Here is a 17,700-nt window from a genome sequence, read left to right as displayed (position 1 = left end):
GAAATGGGTGTTGTATTCCTATTTTTACAAGCTTTTATTTAACTTGCCTTGTAAGTATGTTAGTTTGGGTCAAAACGTAGAAGCTAAATTATACCCTTCCCGGTTTCTGATTGATCTGAAATTTTGCACACATATGTAAAAAAAACTGTCTAATTGAGAACCTCCTCCTTTTTTTGAAGTCGGTTAAAAAAATCAATCAAGTTTTCATGGCCCAGTTTATTAGAATATGTAAATCACGCGACAATGCAATATTATGTTATAATGGAGCTGATCTGATGATGGAGCAGAAAGGTGGTCATAGGAACTATATTGAACAAATATGTACAGCGTTTAACTAATTATAAAGTTTAACGTTTTTTATTAGTTTTATTAAGTGAAGGAAAAATAAAAGAAATTTAGCTCCGTGGAATATTTTTTTTTATTTACTCCAAAAAGGTTACACAGTATTATTCTAATTATAGTATTTTCGCCAAACTGTATGACAGTTGGCGAATGCAAGCACTCACTATTATTTCCTTATCGTCTACTGTGTAAGGTAGGTAGCAACAGCAAAACACTTGTCCGATTTAGCTCAATACAAAATTTAGTTTAATAAAAATAAACATACACTTACCTAATAACTCAAAGTACATGCTTAAAATAAACAATACATAACTTTATCCATGTTCAGACATTTTTAAAACAAAACAAAACTTGAAGTCAAGGAACCCTCAAGTTATTCAACCCTACAAGGTCAAAGAAAGCACCCTTCTCCAGGGTTGATTCCCCCCCTCAGTTCCCACAAGACGTGGCCAGACGGAACCTTAGACAGGTGCTCATAATTAGACTTCTGTAAAGAATTATGTGGATTCTAGTTTATGGACTTTTAAGACCTTTCGGTTGTGAGATGCAACTTTTCATAGGGTTATCTTTGAAAAGGTGGTGGTCATAATTATAGTTCTGTAAAAGGGCTTATGTGGGTTCCATTTTATGGGCTTTTAGGACCTTTCGCTTGTGCGGTGATCGTAATTATAAGATTATCTTTAAAAGGGTTTATGTCGGTTTTTATTTTGGGTTTTTAAGTCTTTTTGGAAGCGGAGAGAATGATTAAGAAGGTCCAAGTGTTTAAACAGTATTTCATGGAGTCGGTTGAGTGTAACGAAAATAAAGAAATGATACAGATTGTGAAAGTGTTAGAGCAGGACCACAGTATGTATAATAAAGAGTACTATCATGCAGTATGGCCACTCCTGCTCCCCGCTGAAAGTGCCATCCACCCCCTCTCGGATACCTCACAGTCACCGCCTATCAAAAACGCGAACAGTCGACCTGTCATATTTCACTCATACAAGCATGGTACGCGTTCATCTACACGAGCTTATAGACTGCGTGCTAAGAACGCGCCTCTTTCATATATTTGATCGCCAGCGCTCGAGATGTGGTAGGACTAAGTGTGTAAATGTCATCACTGTCATTACTGAAATGTCTAGAGCTACTGCGGATTGTAAACTTACCTATCCGTTTTCAAAGCATTTTGATTATTATCTTATGTGACCAAAAAAGTTCTAAGAAAAATTTCGTCATGGTTCATTAAACAATGGGTTTTCCATACCGTACAATTAGTATGTGTACACACACGTCGAGTTGTGTTAAAATGGCGTCCAAGAGTTAGGCTAGTTCCAATAGTTGACATCCTGTGTCTCTGTTCCTAGGAACTAATTAAGGTGGCAAATATTGGATTGAAGTAGAGTCAAGCACTGCAACATCAACACGTAAATATTATAGGAGTATCACATGACATGCTATGATTGAGCGAACTCGCACCCACGGCGAACTCGCTGCGTGTCGCTTCGCTTTCAACTCGCTCGCAAATCGCAAGTAACCCTAACGCCGTGTCTTGCGTGGGCGACGGTCGCGCGATGGTCGCGCGACGGCGATGCGACGCATACGAAATCAAACCTTATCGATATGGAAGTATGAGACGCGACGGCGACGGTCGCGCGACCGTCGCCCACGCAAGACACGGCGTAATCGTCGACAGAATAGTAACATAGCTTTCACGCGATTGCCACAGCTGTGTCCATTTATTAACCCCCGACGCAAAAACGACGGGGTGTTATAAGTTTGACGTGTCTGTCTGTGTGTACGTCTGTCTGTCTGTCTGATTTTGAAACCGATTTTGAATTAGTTTTTTTTTGTCTGAAAGCTGAGTAAGTCGGGAGTGTTCTTAGCCATGTTTCATGAAAATCGGTCTACTATGTCGCGGTCGGGGGTTTTTTCAAAATTTTAGTTTTGTGGTTAGGTTATTATACCTAAATTGAATTATTTCCTATTGAGTATTTTGCTAGTGAACATAAATAATGTAGGCTCCTGAACACCAGTCATTTACCTACTATAAAAAAATCTGTTAATAATAACCTATAAACACTTCTATGATGAGTGATCACGTGTTTATAGTCACGCTTCGCTTAATTGTCACTTAAAATGTCCAAAATTCCAAATTGCTGATATTCAATATTTTCATTTAGGTCAAGAGGAAAACAAAAATATCTCAAATGATATAGAATTATACCTTATGTTTGACAGATAAAGGTGATATTAGATTATCGATTTTCAATTACTTAAGCCCCTTCGATCGTAAGAGCTCTTATTTCGCGTAAAACATTCATCTAGTCACGTTTCAACGATACAAGAGTTAATAACCTCGTGACGTCACAATGACGTCGCGCGGCGAACGGGCACGGAACGTGTTCACATAATTCGCCGCCGATATCACCGGCGTTGGTGGTGTAATGGTCAGCATAGTTGCCTTCCAAGCAGTTGATCCGGGTTCGATTCCCGGCCAACGCACGCGTTTTTGCTATTTTATTTTTTGATTATTTAATATTACACATATTTTTTTAATTTATTTCATAATATTTTAGTTATTACAATTACTTTAACAACTTTATCCATTATTTATTCACTAATTTACATACAATACAGGAAAGGCATTCAACCGCGGGTGAATTTCCTCAATTTTAACACATTATCTTTATTTATGATGTTACTACAAATTACATCATTTCACGGAAGACTTGGCACACATTCGGAACTGAACCGACGGATTCGGAACGACCCACGGGTGATTCGATTTGTATTACTAATTTTCTCGTTACCTACTAAGCTTTGCTTAGTTTGGGGCTAGATTGGTCTGTGTAAGGTATTTATTTATTATTTATTTATTGGGAATTGAATGGTAAACACAGGAAATGATGCGAAAACGCTTTCAAGAATATTACGCAAGGCAAAAATATGCTACGGATTTTTAGAACGTACGCAATTATATTTATATGAGTATGCTTTGCTATGGTATGTTCATTAATTATTAAAAGTACGTTGTTAATCGCTCAATTGCTCATGTCAGGAAATACGGTTGAAAACGCAAACAATTATGCATACATACAATCTCAATCTGGTAGATAATGCTTTAAAGCGTTAAGTCCGCCTTTTTGTACTGCAAGATTTTTCCTTTTTCCAATAAAGATTAAATAAATCACGCCATAAAGGGCACTAGGCAGAGCACATGAAACTACTCAAGTTTCAGTGCCACTCTTGGCAAATACTTAAGGGGTTACAAGAAAACGAAAACTGTGACATTGCAGTGACAGATTGCCAGGCTCTCGCCCGTATCCCATAGTCGACTTGTACGACACCCATAGGAAAAAAGGGGGTGGTAAAATTCTTAACAGTCACCACACGCAATTTGAAGGTACGTAGGTACCAATGTTTCTTCTATAGGTACAATAACTATAACCTTGAATATGACGAATCCTTACTGGAAGCTAGTGACTAAAACTTCCCATGAAAACCATAGCCAAGTTCCAAAAATCTAATTTAAATATTCACAAAGATCCATTGTCCCGATACTGGCATTACCAGCGGCACTTCAAACACACGTACGATGGTGTCATTGCACGTGGGGGGATTGTGGACTCATGCAGGTATTTATACAATTTACGAATTGATTCGAGGATTGATTATTGATAATTATGAATCGTATACCTTTATGAGTAGTTGATGTTTTAACTGAACTTCTACATTTAAAGGTCTCGTCTAATTATTGGCAGTTAGTCTGAAATCGATGCTCCTCCAATTTTATTTACCGTAAGGGCATTTTCACATTATCCGATCCGAACTACCTACATCCGAATCATCCGATATCGATTAGGATAATGTGAAATCGCTCTAAGACTATTTCCCTAAGTACGCATTGTTCCAAATTTCTCAATTCCTACGCGTTATTCACGCGGGGAAGCCCAGTCTTCTTACGATGATATTCCAGTTCCAAAGATTACAGATGCTCTGTTACAGCGAAAAGATGGCGTCATTGATTAAATAATCAAGGCCTGACCTGAAATACTAACAGTTAGGTATGAAATCATACTTCACACTATACTATGTACATATAAAACAAAGCATCAGCAATTTACAATTGTACATGTAACACCCCTGCAGTGAAAATATCTGTATTATCACAATTTCACGTCATTCGTTTCAGAATTTAATTTCTCAGCGGATTTAAAGAAGTATACCAGCCGACATCCTAATTAATACACGGACAAAGTTACTTTCGCATAAATTCGCGATTATTTTTTTTAATTTCAATTTATTCAATTCAATTCAATTATTGAATTGAATTGAATTGAATAAATGGCGGACACAAGAAAAAATACCTAAGGCATTGTAAAGTTTCTTCTGTCACTAATTAAGGGACAGTATAGTTATTTCCCTAAATTATTCCAATCTCCCAATGCCACAGTTTAGTTTTCTTTCAACCCCTTATTTGCCAAGAGTGGCACTGAAGCTTTAGTAGTTTCATGTGCTCTGCCTACCCCTTTATGGGATACAGGCGTGATTGTATGTATGTATTATTCCAATCTTAATTGGTATTCGCGGTAGATCCTCAACAAACTGGAGAAAATACAGATTTCATATTTTAAATGCCTTAATAAAGACCACACATTTCGCGCCCTGGGGCCCTAATTTGCCATAATCATTGCTTTTAGGGTACATTTAAATTTAAATCGCACGCTTCGCGTGAAAGCTTGTTTTAATAATTGAAGGACCACCAGAATCGCGATGTTTAGGTGGTCCAGTAAATTTTTGAAGAATTATAGCGTTTATTCATATGAAGTTGTATGAAAGGACAGGAAAAACAGATGGAAATAACCCTTCTTTCTCTTTTATTATCCTCTTTTAGTGTTCCACCTCCAGGACTGTCCTGGCTTTTTCCACTCGACCCTGTCGTCGGCGTTTTGGGTAGAATGCGTCCAGGTTATCCCGCCATCGCCTTTTTGGTCTGCCCGAACCTCGGGCTGCACCGTCTGAAGTATTTCGTGGGAATATCATTTAGGAAATAGGTAGATCGTTTTATTAAACTAGTGAATGCAATCGTTGTATGAAAACAACGATTATCTTTTGTAACTAAACTTATTAACAATATTCTCTTTCTTGAGTGTAATTAAATAAACATATTCTTACGCATTCATTACTCATTTGCGATTTTAACACAAAGAAATATGAAAAGCATCATTCCCCGAAACGGTTCGATTCTTATCTGTAAAGAAACCCAAAAGTTTAACGTCTTCAAAGAAACCTTAGCTGTCTACATATTACTTAATTGTCGCTAAAAGACATAATTCTTTCCATTTTTATATTTTCGGTGAAACACACTCAGTTTTGTACCAAAACAATGGGAATATGTTCAACTGTTGTAAAATGTTTGCATAAAACAAAACATTTAAAAAAAAGCCAGCACTGTCTTGCCTAATTATTTTAGAACTTTAATTCATTGTCAATAATTAGCTCTAGTTACGACATGGGCCGGATATGAAAATGTCAAAAGTGACATTTCGTTTAAGACGTTAATTTTTGACGCTGATATATCCGATCAATATGTTTATTCATTTAGTTTTTATTGCACATAAGTAAAATCTTACAGTGCAAAAAGGCGGTAAAAATCATAACAAATGAAATAACAATATAGTATCTAGAGATATTTTTTATAAAATCGCATCGGGCCGCTTAAAAAAAGGCCACGATAAAATTAACTTTAATTATCAGCATAAATTGTATCACTCATTTCGTATTATCATTTTCTGAATCGCATTAATGTCAGTCGTTGAATGAAACCACTCAAGTTTTATAAAGAAAACCTTTTATAGCTTGTATTACAGACTACAGCTTAATTTGTTAATTTCATGCTTGAAATTACTTGAGGTTTTAATCCACCTTTTAATACCTACAGCAAAGGCTTATAAAAGTGATATTTAAATTTTAAGAAACTTACCTAACTTGATTTGTGGGCGCGATTCGAATCTTAAGATAACTTATTTTAAATGCGATATGGATTTATTTGTTAGTCTAAAAACTACGTGAAAGATTTCATGCTTTTCTTAACTACTTAATATTATTTATACATTTTTAAATTATCAAGTAGGTATTTAAAATGTTGGTGTTTGCTAAATGTAAACCTTTGGATTTCAGAGTTATTAGAATTTACGGCAAGCTGTAAGTACCTATTTAAACAGTTTAGCTGAATTTTCTTATCTTCTACTAGATATTTACGTAGATATAGATAAATAGATAGATAGAATACTCTTTATTGGCACACCTCAGCAAAAGATACAGAAAAAAATATACAGTGGAGACAAAACAAATGATTATAAATAGAGGCAGACAACAGGCGGTTTTATCGCTAAGAAACGATCTCTACCTAAACTAACAAACCTTGGGTAGCGGAAATAATAAAACATAATCAAAAAACCGGCCAAGAGCGTGTCGGGCCACGCTTCTGTGTAGGGTTCCGTAGTTTTCCGTATTTTTCTCAAAAACTACTGAACCTATCAAGTTCAAAACAATTTTCCTAGAAAGTTTTTATAAAGATCTACTATTGTCATTTTTTTCATATTTTTGGAACATAGGGTTCAAAAGTTAGAGGGGGGGGACGCACTTTTTTTTCCTTTAGAAGCGATTATTTCCGAAAATATTAATATTATCAAAAAACGATCTTAGTAAACCCTTCTTCATTTTTAAATACCTATCCAACAATATATCACACGTTGGGGTTGGAATGAAAATAAATATCCGCCCCCACTTTACATGTAGGGGGGGTACCCTAATAAAACATTTTTTTTTATTTTTTATTTTTGCACTTTGTTGGCGTGATTGATATACATATTAGTACCAAATTTCAGCTTTCTAGTGTTTACGGTTATTGAGATTATCCGCGGACGGACGGACGGACGGACGGACGGACGGACGGACGGACGGACGGACAGACAGACATGGCGAAACTATAAGGGTTCCTAGTTGACTACGGAACCCTAAAAAGAGTAAGTGCTTCGAAATAAAAAATCATAATTATTCTTATTACGTATTATGTAGGTAGTGACACTGACAAATAATTCTCCTAACAGATACTGGTTATCAAACTGGCTCATGTAATCTATGATCGTAGTAACAACAATGTCAATTCTTCGAACTGCAAACTAAAGTAGTTCGACTGATAACAAGTTCAATGCCAATTGTGTGTCGGTCAAGTTCCATGGTGCCTCAGGCATGAAAGTATACAGATACATCTATGTACATTACTAAAAAGCTTTCTGATGTAGTACTTATTGTTTCTTTCTTGCAAGATAAATTTTGCAAAGATAGTGGTAAAAAAGTTTACATAAACAGGGCAAATAACCAAGAAAATCAAAATTCGCAAATGCCTAGCATCTTTCTCTATTAGAAAACTCTGAACATCTGTTTAAAATGTTTTCAGTACGCACTAGTGCCAGAAGTGGTTCATTATAATTATATTTTATGTCAGGTCGAAACTTCTGAGGGCCATCTGTACTGAAAAACGTCGTACAATACACGTGCGAAAAGGAAGTTAGAAAAGAGTGGCGATAAATTAAAACACGACCGAAGGGAGTGTTTTAAATCGACACGAGTACTATTTCAGTACAGGACCTTAAAATAACAAACTAAAGTAACTCATTAAGTTTTTTGATATTTTATTGATTGCGCAAGATCCTTCTCACGCTCATACAACGTTGGTAATAATAGGTATATTATTATTATAATAATGTATAATAAATGTGCATGTTCCAATAAAGTGTGTAAATAGTAAAAAGTAAAGTAAAAAAAATAAGTTGTTCCACAACTTGTCTATTTTTCTAAGAAATTAAACCAAACCAACTCAGACATGCTGTCGCCATTCCAAGAATCCATATACGGAAGTTATTCACATCATTTTTACAACCAATCAGCTCTAAGGAGACCCATTCATACATTTCATTTTAACTGTATAAAGAGCATTTTAAGTTTGAAAATCGAACGCGCTGGCGCTGACTTAACGCATTCCAAATTTAAAAATGACATGTGTGCTATGAAGTTGTTAACTACTGTAATTGAAGTCGTATCGCGTGTGTTTAAGTTTCGAATTTCGAATGTACTTGTGCGAGTTTCATGCTGTTTGGTGTGTGAATGTTCACATGTGCAAACCGTGAGTTGTAGTGTGGGATTCCCATTGTTTTCGAGATACGGAGCGAATGGGCTTTCTTCCGGGAACCTGCTGGGTAAGAGTTTTTAGGATACTGAGACTAATCAAGAGAAATATTATTAAACGGGTGTGGAGAAAAAAATTTAACTGTAGCCTGAAGGTACTTTTCAAACTCACCATCATTTTGTTCATACATATCATATACTTGAAAAATTAGGGTTAGATATGGGCATTGTAGAATGTCACATTGCTTTGTGTTAGGGCACAGCGGATGTCAAACCAGATCTAGAACAGCGCCCAATTCGGGATGTACTGTACCTTATAGAAAAACGCGGTCAAAGACATATAACATTAGACTCTATTACTTCATACTACTGTTGGTGTTGTACTTAAATATGTTTCTGGCGACAAAAAGTAAGGATGCTGGAGGTAAGATTAAAGGAACAGCTGTGAAGTTGCATTTCAGGCGTCCGTATTAGTCCGTTTTCACATTATCCGATCCGATATCGGATGTCGGAAGGATTTCAATGGAAAAAATCCAAGAAGGCGCCTGTAATGTATGGGATATCGGTCCGACATCCGATATCGGGTCGGATGATGTGAAAACGCACTTACAGTGACTGTGAATCTGTGATTTCTCACCGTTGGAGCGTCGCGATCCGATATCGGATGTAGAAAGGATTTCAAAGGCAGAAATCAAAGATGGTTAAATCAAGATTACCTTGGATCACAGACGTAGGCGGTTCGAGCCATAAAAAAACAGACGACAAGAGCAAAATCCATTTTAAAGAATACATATTTCAGTCCGAAAGAGCATATGCTTCTGAAACCGCCACCTCCCACGAAATGGGTAAATGAGAGGACGCAGGACGCCATTTCCAAAGCAAAATATTTATTAAAAGATTAGGTTTCGACAAAAACAGCGATAAATATCGCGGCGGGGGAGCGATTTGTCAAACGTGCGCGCCGCCTAAACAAACATATCAATTTCGGTGCAAGACACAGGCTGCTGCCGCAATTCTGTCGCAGTTACGTTCAATCCAATTTACAGTAAGTTGTTATTGAGAAAGTTGCATTTATCCATATAGCAAAGTAATCGGGTAGATAATTTGGAATTCCTTTCTGCTTGCACGTTGGTTGGTAGAATTGATTTTTCATGAATTTAGGATGATACATTTTTTAAGGGATAGGAGTCAAACGAGCAGACAGGTCGCCTAATGGTAAGCGATGTCTACCGCCCATGGACACAGAAACAGCAAAAGTGTAGTGTGCGTTGCCGGCCTTTAAGATGGGTGTACGCTCTTTTCTTGAAGGTTTGAAGGTCGTATCGGTCTGGAAATACCGCAGGCGACAATTCATTCCACAGTTTAGCTGTGCGGGGCAGGAAGTATCTGGAGAAACGCACAGAAATTACTTAGTATAGGATACACTATTAAAATTATACTAGACTAAATCTAAACCTATCTAAAAAATAAAAATACCTAAAATTCCTAAAAGCCTAAGCCCGGGCTTCTCGGAAAGGTGTCCATCACGCAGGCAGCATTCCCGCGCTGTATTGCAATACCAATTCTTGCCGGCGCGAGGGTCACCTGTTGCCTCCCTTAACCGTTTCCCCAACTCCCTGAGAAGCCCACGCGCTCCCTTACACCACGGTCCGAGTGTCTCGACACCAAACGCTACGAACTCGTCGTTGGTGGCGACAGCTATATTTGTTGGCCTTAAACCGCTCCCGGGCGTCAGCCGCCGCTCTACCCTTGTTGCTGGTCAGTTGGAACGTGTCAGCGCAGGTAGCGTCCCACACCAGCGCACGGCCCTTTCTCCAAGGGATTAACGACATCCCGTCCGGGCGCTTGCCATCGTCCCGTGCGATCTGGGGCTCCAGAGCTGCAGGGACGTTAGCGCTGACGAGAGCCCTTCTAAGCTGCGCCCGAGGAGCAGGAAAGGCCGTGGTAGCCCAGCCGATCTACTGGGGACAAGAAGCACAAGAGTGGTGCATATGTCTAACTCCAAGCCGGACACCCACCACGGCTATGCGTAAGGTAGTTGAGTAAATTAAAGTACCGGTATTAAGCGAGGGATAGGCGTGAAGCCAGTGACCAGATTCCGATTTGGACACAGCTAAAAGCCTCGTGAGGCCTTTGCCTGATGAAGAGGCCACGAGTGTGTTCAGGGTGGCAACGGATGCCAGGGTGTCCCACGCCCTTTGTTGTTTGGGTCTGGGACTAAGACAACTGTCAAAGACTATCCAACACTGAAAATTGACCACTTATAGTTTAGTCTGTGGTGTCCTAATTGACAGATTAAAGTCGACGAGTAGAAAAAGATAATAATAACACATCTCCCGTGTCTCAAACCATACTTTGTCTGTTATCGGTTTAGCGGTTCTGGCTTTCATACCCGCGCACGGCGAGGGAGGTTATGTGTTTGCCTAGCAACGCTGATTAGGAACGTGCCTTCAGCTTCAGACTTTTAAAACCTATTTTGTTGTTGGCTATAGGTAAATAGTTATTTGTTATACAAGGGGGCAAAGTTGTATTTTAACGCCGAGTGTGGAATTGAAAAACGAGGAAGTGAAAGGATTCTATAGTTGAACCACGAGCGAAGCGAGTGGTTCGAGAATAGAATCCTGAACTTGCGAGTTTCTTAACACACGAGAAGTAAAATACATTTGCACCCGAGTGTAACACAAAACTTTTCCCCTCACTATAGCGAGAAAACTACAACGCAAAAAATGCGTTTATCACTGCTTCCAGTAGTGCCACAGGTGGTAAATCATCTTTATTACTAGATTCACCTACTTTAATTAATTTTAAAGCAGTTAATTTGACTTTATTCAAGGTCAAATTACTTTACCCACTAGTGGATAAAATGCGTTTTTACCCGCCGGTATTAAAGGACAAAACACGTGTTTCCGAGCTAGTGAGGGGAAAATGTACTAAATGCTATGACAGAGTAAACCATTTTATTCGTACACAGTTCAAAATGAGAAAATTTTCAGGGGCCCATTTCTCAAAACTGAAAGTTACAAGTTACAAGCGGAAGTCCCTTTCCAACTTGTCATATTAGACATTAACAACCACTTGTAAATTGTAACTTGTAGCTTCGAGATATGGGCCCCAGTCTTCGTCAGTAGTCTCATGTCACCATTTTAGTGAGCTTCGTTTTCCGAGAGCAAATGACTGATGAATAAATAGGGGTGCCCATCACTCCTATGCCTAGTGCCACTAAACTATGTCTAGATTTACCTGTAAAGATATTAATCTAAATAGAGCCTGTTCGGAAAGAGAAGAGTCGTGGAAACATACTCTAGTTATCGTCAAGAAAAGACGTTCACATCACAGACCTCCCTTATGCAGGGCCGTCGGGCTGAAGCCGTGGCCGCGGTGGGGATTGTGGAAAACATTGATTTATATGTATTTTATGTTCTCCGGCCCTGAAGCATCAATGCAACTTGCATTCAACGAAGTTGCAGTTTTCCGGCTCCAACGAACCAAAAAAATATCGTTGTAACTCTTATATAAGCGTGGGTTTAGTAGCATGGAGACGGCCGCTGTATGACGGTACTTTTATCCTAGGAAACCAGCAGGATTAGCACACGATTGCCGCGAGAGTATGTTGCCGCGAGATAGACTAGCCGTCCGTATGTCATTAATATAATTAGAAGAAGACGTGTGATTATCTCACGGCGACATATTGTCCTGCCAATCCTGTGCTAAGGGTGCAGACCTATAAATCTGCGCGGGACGGGAAAAGGAAAGGTTAATGTGTTTGTCTTGCAACGCTGATGGCAAACGTGACTTTAAAAAGTTAATCCTTTGTGTACACACTTGTGGAAATGGCTATAAAAAGGAGACGTGCTTCTTCACGTGTTGCGGGTATTGAAAAAATATCGTAGGTATAGTAGCTATATTTATTACTAGCTTTTGCCCGCGGCTTCGCTCGCGCTAAATTCTAAAATTACAGTATGCTCCATACAAACTTCCACCCCCAATGTCAGGGAAGTGGGGGGTTAGAAAGACACAAAAAGCAGCCTATATCACTTTCCATCCCTTCAACTATCTCCACCTAAATAATCACATCAATTCGTTCGCAAAAAACGGACAAACAAACAGACACACACTTTCCCATTTATAATATTAATTATGGATACAGGTAAATACAACCAATTTACCACGATCCTAACACTATTGAATACCTATTCTTTAGACTATACATTAAATTGTATTGTAATCCTAAAATGGTAACTTTTTGTACCTACTCTAATTTTTCAAGTAGATGAACAAAATGATGTTGAGTTTGAAGAGCACCTACAGTGTAATTTACACCCTGTATTAATGACGTACGTCCGGATAGTCGTTTCAGCAAACGGTTTCATAGCGAATAATCTCAACCAACACCTTGAGAGACTCTCGCTAGGTGGCTGGATCAAGGGCCAGATCCAGAAGGCGGTGATCTTGGACACGGCGCGGATAGTCCGACGGTTCCTCTCTCTGCAGCCCTAACCACCGGCAGCTTGGGCCCTGCCCCGCTGCTGGCGGCACCCTGCACGGGTTAGGTTTTTATAATATTTCTCTTCTTTTGTAAGTGGTTTTGTATTTAACTTTTCGTATTATAAAAAAGCTAAGAGTTCAAATGAATAAATAAAGAGAATTAGAAATACAATAGATTACGGCAGTTATCACATCAGCCCCCGCCGCATCCGGAAGCCTCAGTGCGATAACCGCCTAAGTTGTGTTATCGCTGCCCCTGCATTATGCAGACAGTCCACTTGACCCATATTGTGAGAACGAGGGGGTACACACGAGTGTCGTGATCTTAGAATACATCTGAGGATGATAAAACAAAACTTTCATATCCAACTTTCAATTCCAACAATTAGGGACGGATAGGACGGTAGATAGGGTGTGTAGCTTGTTTGCCACATATTGTGTTGTGTTATCACTGTCCCTGCATTATGCAGACAGTCCACTTGACTCATATTATGAGAACGAGGGGATACACAAGAGAAGAGTCTGGAGACACGTCTGCGGGTACCGATAATCTTTTCTCGCAGCCATCTCAGTACAAAATTGGTATGAAAACCAAGAAAAATTGGCCTAATAATGCCTAATGAACTAACATTTTGGAATCTTGGAATAACAGTTCACACTATTTTATCGGTCTACTATCAAAATCTAAATTAATATACCTCTACTTTTACCTTCTCATGTAAATTAATGAGCAACTAATTATCTAAAACACGAAAATATTTTGTATTGAAGCTTTTTGAACTAGTTTTCCAGGACACATGGAACAATCATTGATATAAAATGCCATACACACATTATGTAATTAGACTTGTTACACTTTTAGTTTTCATGACATATTTTCATTCGTCTGGCATTTGATTGATGGATTGTTATCGTCCTCAGGGTCCTAAGCTATGACGCATGTTTTCTATGTAATGACAGTACTACATTTCAGCGATATCCCGAGAAAGATCCCGCAACCATACCTCCCTCGCGACACTACTGAAAATCACGTTATCCGAACATTAACAAGCGATCGCTCTCATTTCGAGCGGAACAGAGAAAGTGGGCCGCAAATTCGAGTTGACACTTGATAACCCCCTATCTCTGCTCATCCAGACTAATTTGGACTTTAAACTGTTAGGTTCGAATTCGTTTTTGCATGGTGGCTTAAGAGGGTAACCCGAAATGTCGTAATATGTGTAACCTTGTTACGTTTCCCATATGAATCAGAGTAGGTGATAGCTGTCTCACGTGCTAGTTTGATAGATAGGTCGTACAGTCACTACCAGTAGTAGCGGATAAATCGCATCAAATGTAAGTACTTTGTGTGTAGTACAACACTGTAAGTACCCATTTCTTTTTCCAAAGAGATATACAGGTTGTATTTTCATAGCGGGTCAGTAAGGGCAGCTATGAGATTCCATGGTCATACGCGAAAATGATTTTGATTTTTATAGATTTTGGAAAAAACACAGGGTGCAAGAAAAAGGGCATTTTTGACAAAAATTTTTTTTGACGCCTCTTAGTAAGTTTTTTAGTATCTTGTATAGTTTTCGGTGTGCAAACCGGTTAACCGGTTAACCGAAAAACCGGTTAACCGAGACTTTTTGGCCTCTGTTAAAAACCGGTTTTTATAGTCTCTAACCGGTTAATAACCGAAACTGTATTTATTTCTCAAAATTTGGAAAATTAGGCATTAAAAGGTTCAAAAATACGTAATTATTTAATGTTTTGTAATAATAAAGATTTATTCATTACTTTTCATTGACAACATTATTATCTGTAATGATTTTATTTTAAAAATTAGTCCCGAGTCTACTCAATTATACATTTTATACAATACAGTAGAGTCCGGTTAGTATATTACGACTCCGCATAGACCTAACGTCCAACCTCTTACAACGACATAAGCACAGGTATTTATTTGGTTTTCGTATGTGATAGTATGAAAGTATACATCCGTTTATTACGACTCCGATTTTAACGACCAGCCGCTTTTTACGACACATTTTACACAGAATCCGTCCGTCAAGTCCGGTTGCAACGACGAGCGACAACGTTTTTAGTTTTACTAGTAAATTGAGGAAACAAAGCTACTTCCACCCGAGCACGGCCCCCTGTCTTGCCTACAACAAGTAGCAAGATTACATTGTGGCCATGTAACTTTTTGGAGTATTGCTTTTAAAATTTTAACAATTTGTTCGCCTCGGGTCTAATCTTATAAGCTAAATAGAACCCAATTTGTATTTTTCGATTGCGTATAAACTAGCTTTACTTACAAATGATGAGCAAGCACGCATACTAAAAAGGACTTTTCTAACTAAACAAGTCACAATAAAATAAGGTATTAATACTATGATGATAATAATACCCTGTAAATAAACCTATTGATTGAAATGTTTTAGTAATAGAGATGTAGATATTACTTTTAATTAAAAGAAATGAAATTCGTTTTGTACGACATCCGGTTAGTACGACGTAATATCAGCGGTCCCTTGAGCGTCGTTGTAACCGGAGTCTACCGTATATTTCAAACTATATTTTTTAAAAGAAAGGTAAAATGGAGATCTTGGTTTTCTTACATCAATTGCTTGTATTACTAGGGGCTCTGGGAGCTGTAGACCTTCGCGACATGCCTAGAAAACGCAAAACTGACGAATCACATTCAAACCACACAAGCCTTTTTTAGCAATTTCCGCATTTACCAAATTTCCAAAAACTGGATAAAAATGATCTTCATCGTGCAAGTAATACCTGCTACTGCCATTTACTAAAAATATCAAAACATCAGAATTCTTAAAGGTAATGGTAATTATTGCGTAGTACGGCCATTTACTAAAAATCTTCAAAACCGGTTAATAACCGGTTAACCGGTTTTGAAGGAAAAGTCTCGGTTATTAACCGGTTATTTTTAAGTTAACCGGTTTTTGCATACCCTATCTCCTGCAGTAATTCAAGATGCATTCACTCACAACAATCGTGCGCCGATTGCTGCACCTGGCTTGCGCGTGCGCATGCGCACGCAGGGGTCCGCGGGCACAATGGCACGGGTCCCTTATTCTATCTTACTAATTGTTAAGAGGTTGTCAAAATTACACGAGAAAATTTAAATATTGAAACAAAGACTGAGTTATGTACCAAAAATATACCTACCTACCGTCCAATTTGTATGCGTATTGCCCAGACGGACTATGCTGTGCCAAATCGCATCAGGCAAGCGCAATGTAGGACGCCCACTCCTCCGCTTTAAGGACTGTGTAAAGCGCGATATGGTAGCTTTTAACATAGATATTAACTCGTGGGAAGACCGAGCAGCAAACCTACCGTCCAATTTTTAATTTTAATTATTTTAAATAATATACATAGGTACTATAATTTACAAGTCTATGATCACTTTGCCCTTGACTATGTCTGTGTGTAATGATGATTGTGAGTTATGAGTATCTATACTTTATTTTAAAATTATAAATGGGAAAATGTGTGTGTCTGTTTCTTTGTCTGTATTTCACGGCAAAACGAAGCGATAAATTGACGTGATTTTCTAAGTAAAAATAGTTGAACTTATGAATCTAGAGTCACATGTTACTTTCTGTCTCTTACTAACCTCCCACTTCGCTAGAATGGGGGGTGGAAGTTTGCATGGAGCATTCCGCAATATTCGAATTTAACTCGAGCGAAGCCGCGGGCAAAAGTTAGTATATTATAGATACGGAACCATTGCTCGTAAACCCACATCACGCACGTATAATCATTGAAGCAATATTTACAATGCAGCGATAATATTTATTTATTTTCTTTAAACAGGGGCTGTTTGGCGTCTAGGGGATTAAGCCAAATGCCTATTCAAATGTTTCTAATGTGTAACAATGCGAAGTAGAAAATCCAAAAAAATATATAAATCAGGCGATTTTTTTATGTTTTGAAAACTAGTTTCTACAACTGGACTAGGATGACATCGTACTGATATTGAAATTTCATAGAGAAAATCTTGAAACTTAAATTAAAAAATAGTTATTTGTTTTACAAGGGGACAAAGTTGTATTTTAACGCCGAGTGTGGAATTGAAAAACGAGCAAGTGAAAGGATTATATAGTTGAACCACGAGCGAAGCGAGTGGTTCGAGAATAGAATCCTGAACTTGCGAGTTTTTTAACACACGAGAAGTAAAATACATTTGCACCCGAGTGTAACACAAAACTTTTCCCCTAACTATAGCGAGGAAACTACAACGCAAAAAATGCGTTTATCACTGCTTCCAGTAGTTCCACAGGTGGGAAATCATCTTTATTACTAGATTGAACTACTTTTATCAATTTTAAAGCAGTTAATTTGACTTTATTCAAGGTCAAATTACTTTACCCACTAGTGGATAAAATGCGTTTTTACCCGCTGGTATTAAATGACAAAACACGTGTTTCCGAGCTAGTGAGGGGAAACACTAGTTAAATATGCCTAAGACAATGAGCTATAGGTCAAATGTTCTAAATGGTCTAGACTATCACAAAACTTTAGGTTTTGCATCCGATTGCCAAACACCCAGTTTATAGGGTCGAATTTATATAAACATATTACCTAGTCTTACAGAGATGACATATATAGAAGAGAAATTTCGACGGCTTCCGCTGTGGCGAAGTGGCCTCACTCTAGGGGTTCATGGCGTTAGCCCGGATTGCTAAA

The 17,700-nt window shown here is 38.2% G+C and overlaps 1 non-coding gene across 1 annotated transcript; it reads left to right on the top strand.

The window, feature by feature from the left end:
* The first annotated feature begins 2,757 nt into the window (after positions 1-2,757).
* Positions 2,758-2,829, top strand: Trnag-ucc. The gene has a single exon. It is a non-coding gene; the product is annotated as a tRNA-Gly (tRNA).
* The last annotated feature ends 14,871 nt before the right edge of the window (positions 2,830-17,700 follow it).

Source organism: Leguminivora glycinivorella, chromosome 2 (assembly GCF_023078275.1).
Source record: "Leguminivora glycinivorella isolate SPB_JAAS2020 chromosome 2, LegGlyc_1.1, whole genome shotgun sequence".
NCBI lineage: Eukaryota > Metazoa > Arthropoda > Insecta > Lepidoptera > Tortricidae > Leguminivora > Leguminivora glycinivorella.
This window is presented reverse-complemented; position numbering and strand designations above follow the sequence as displayed.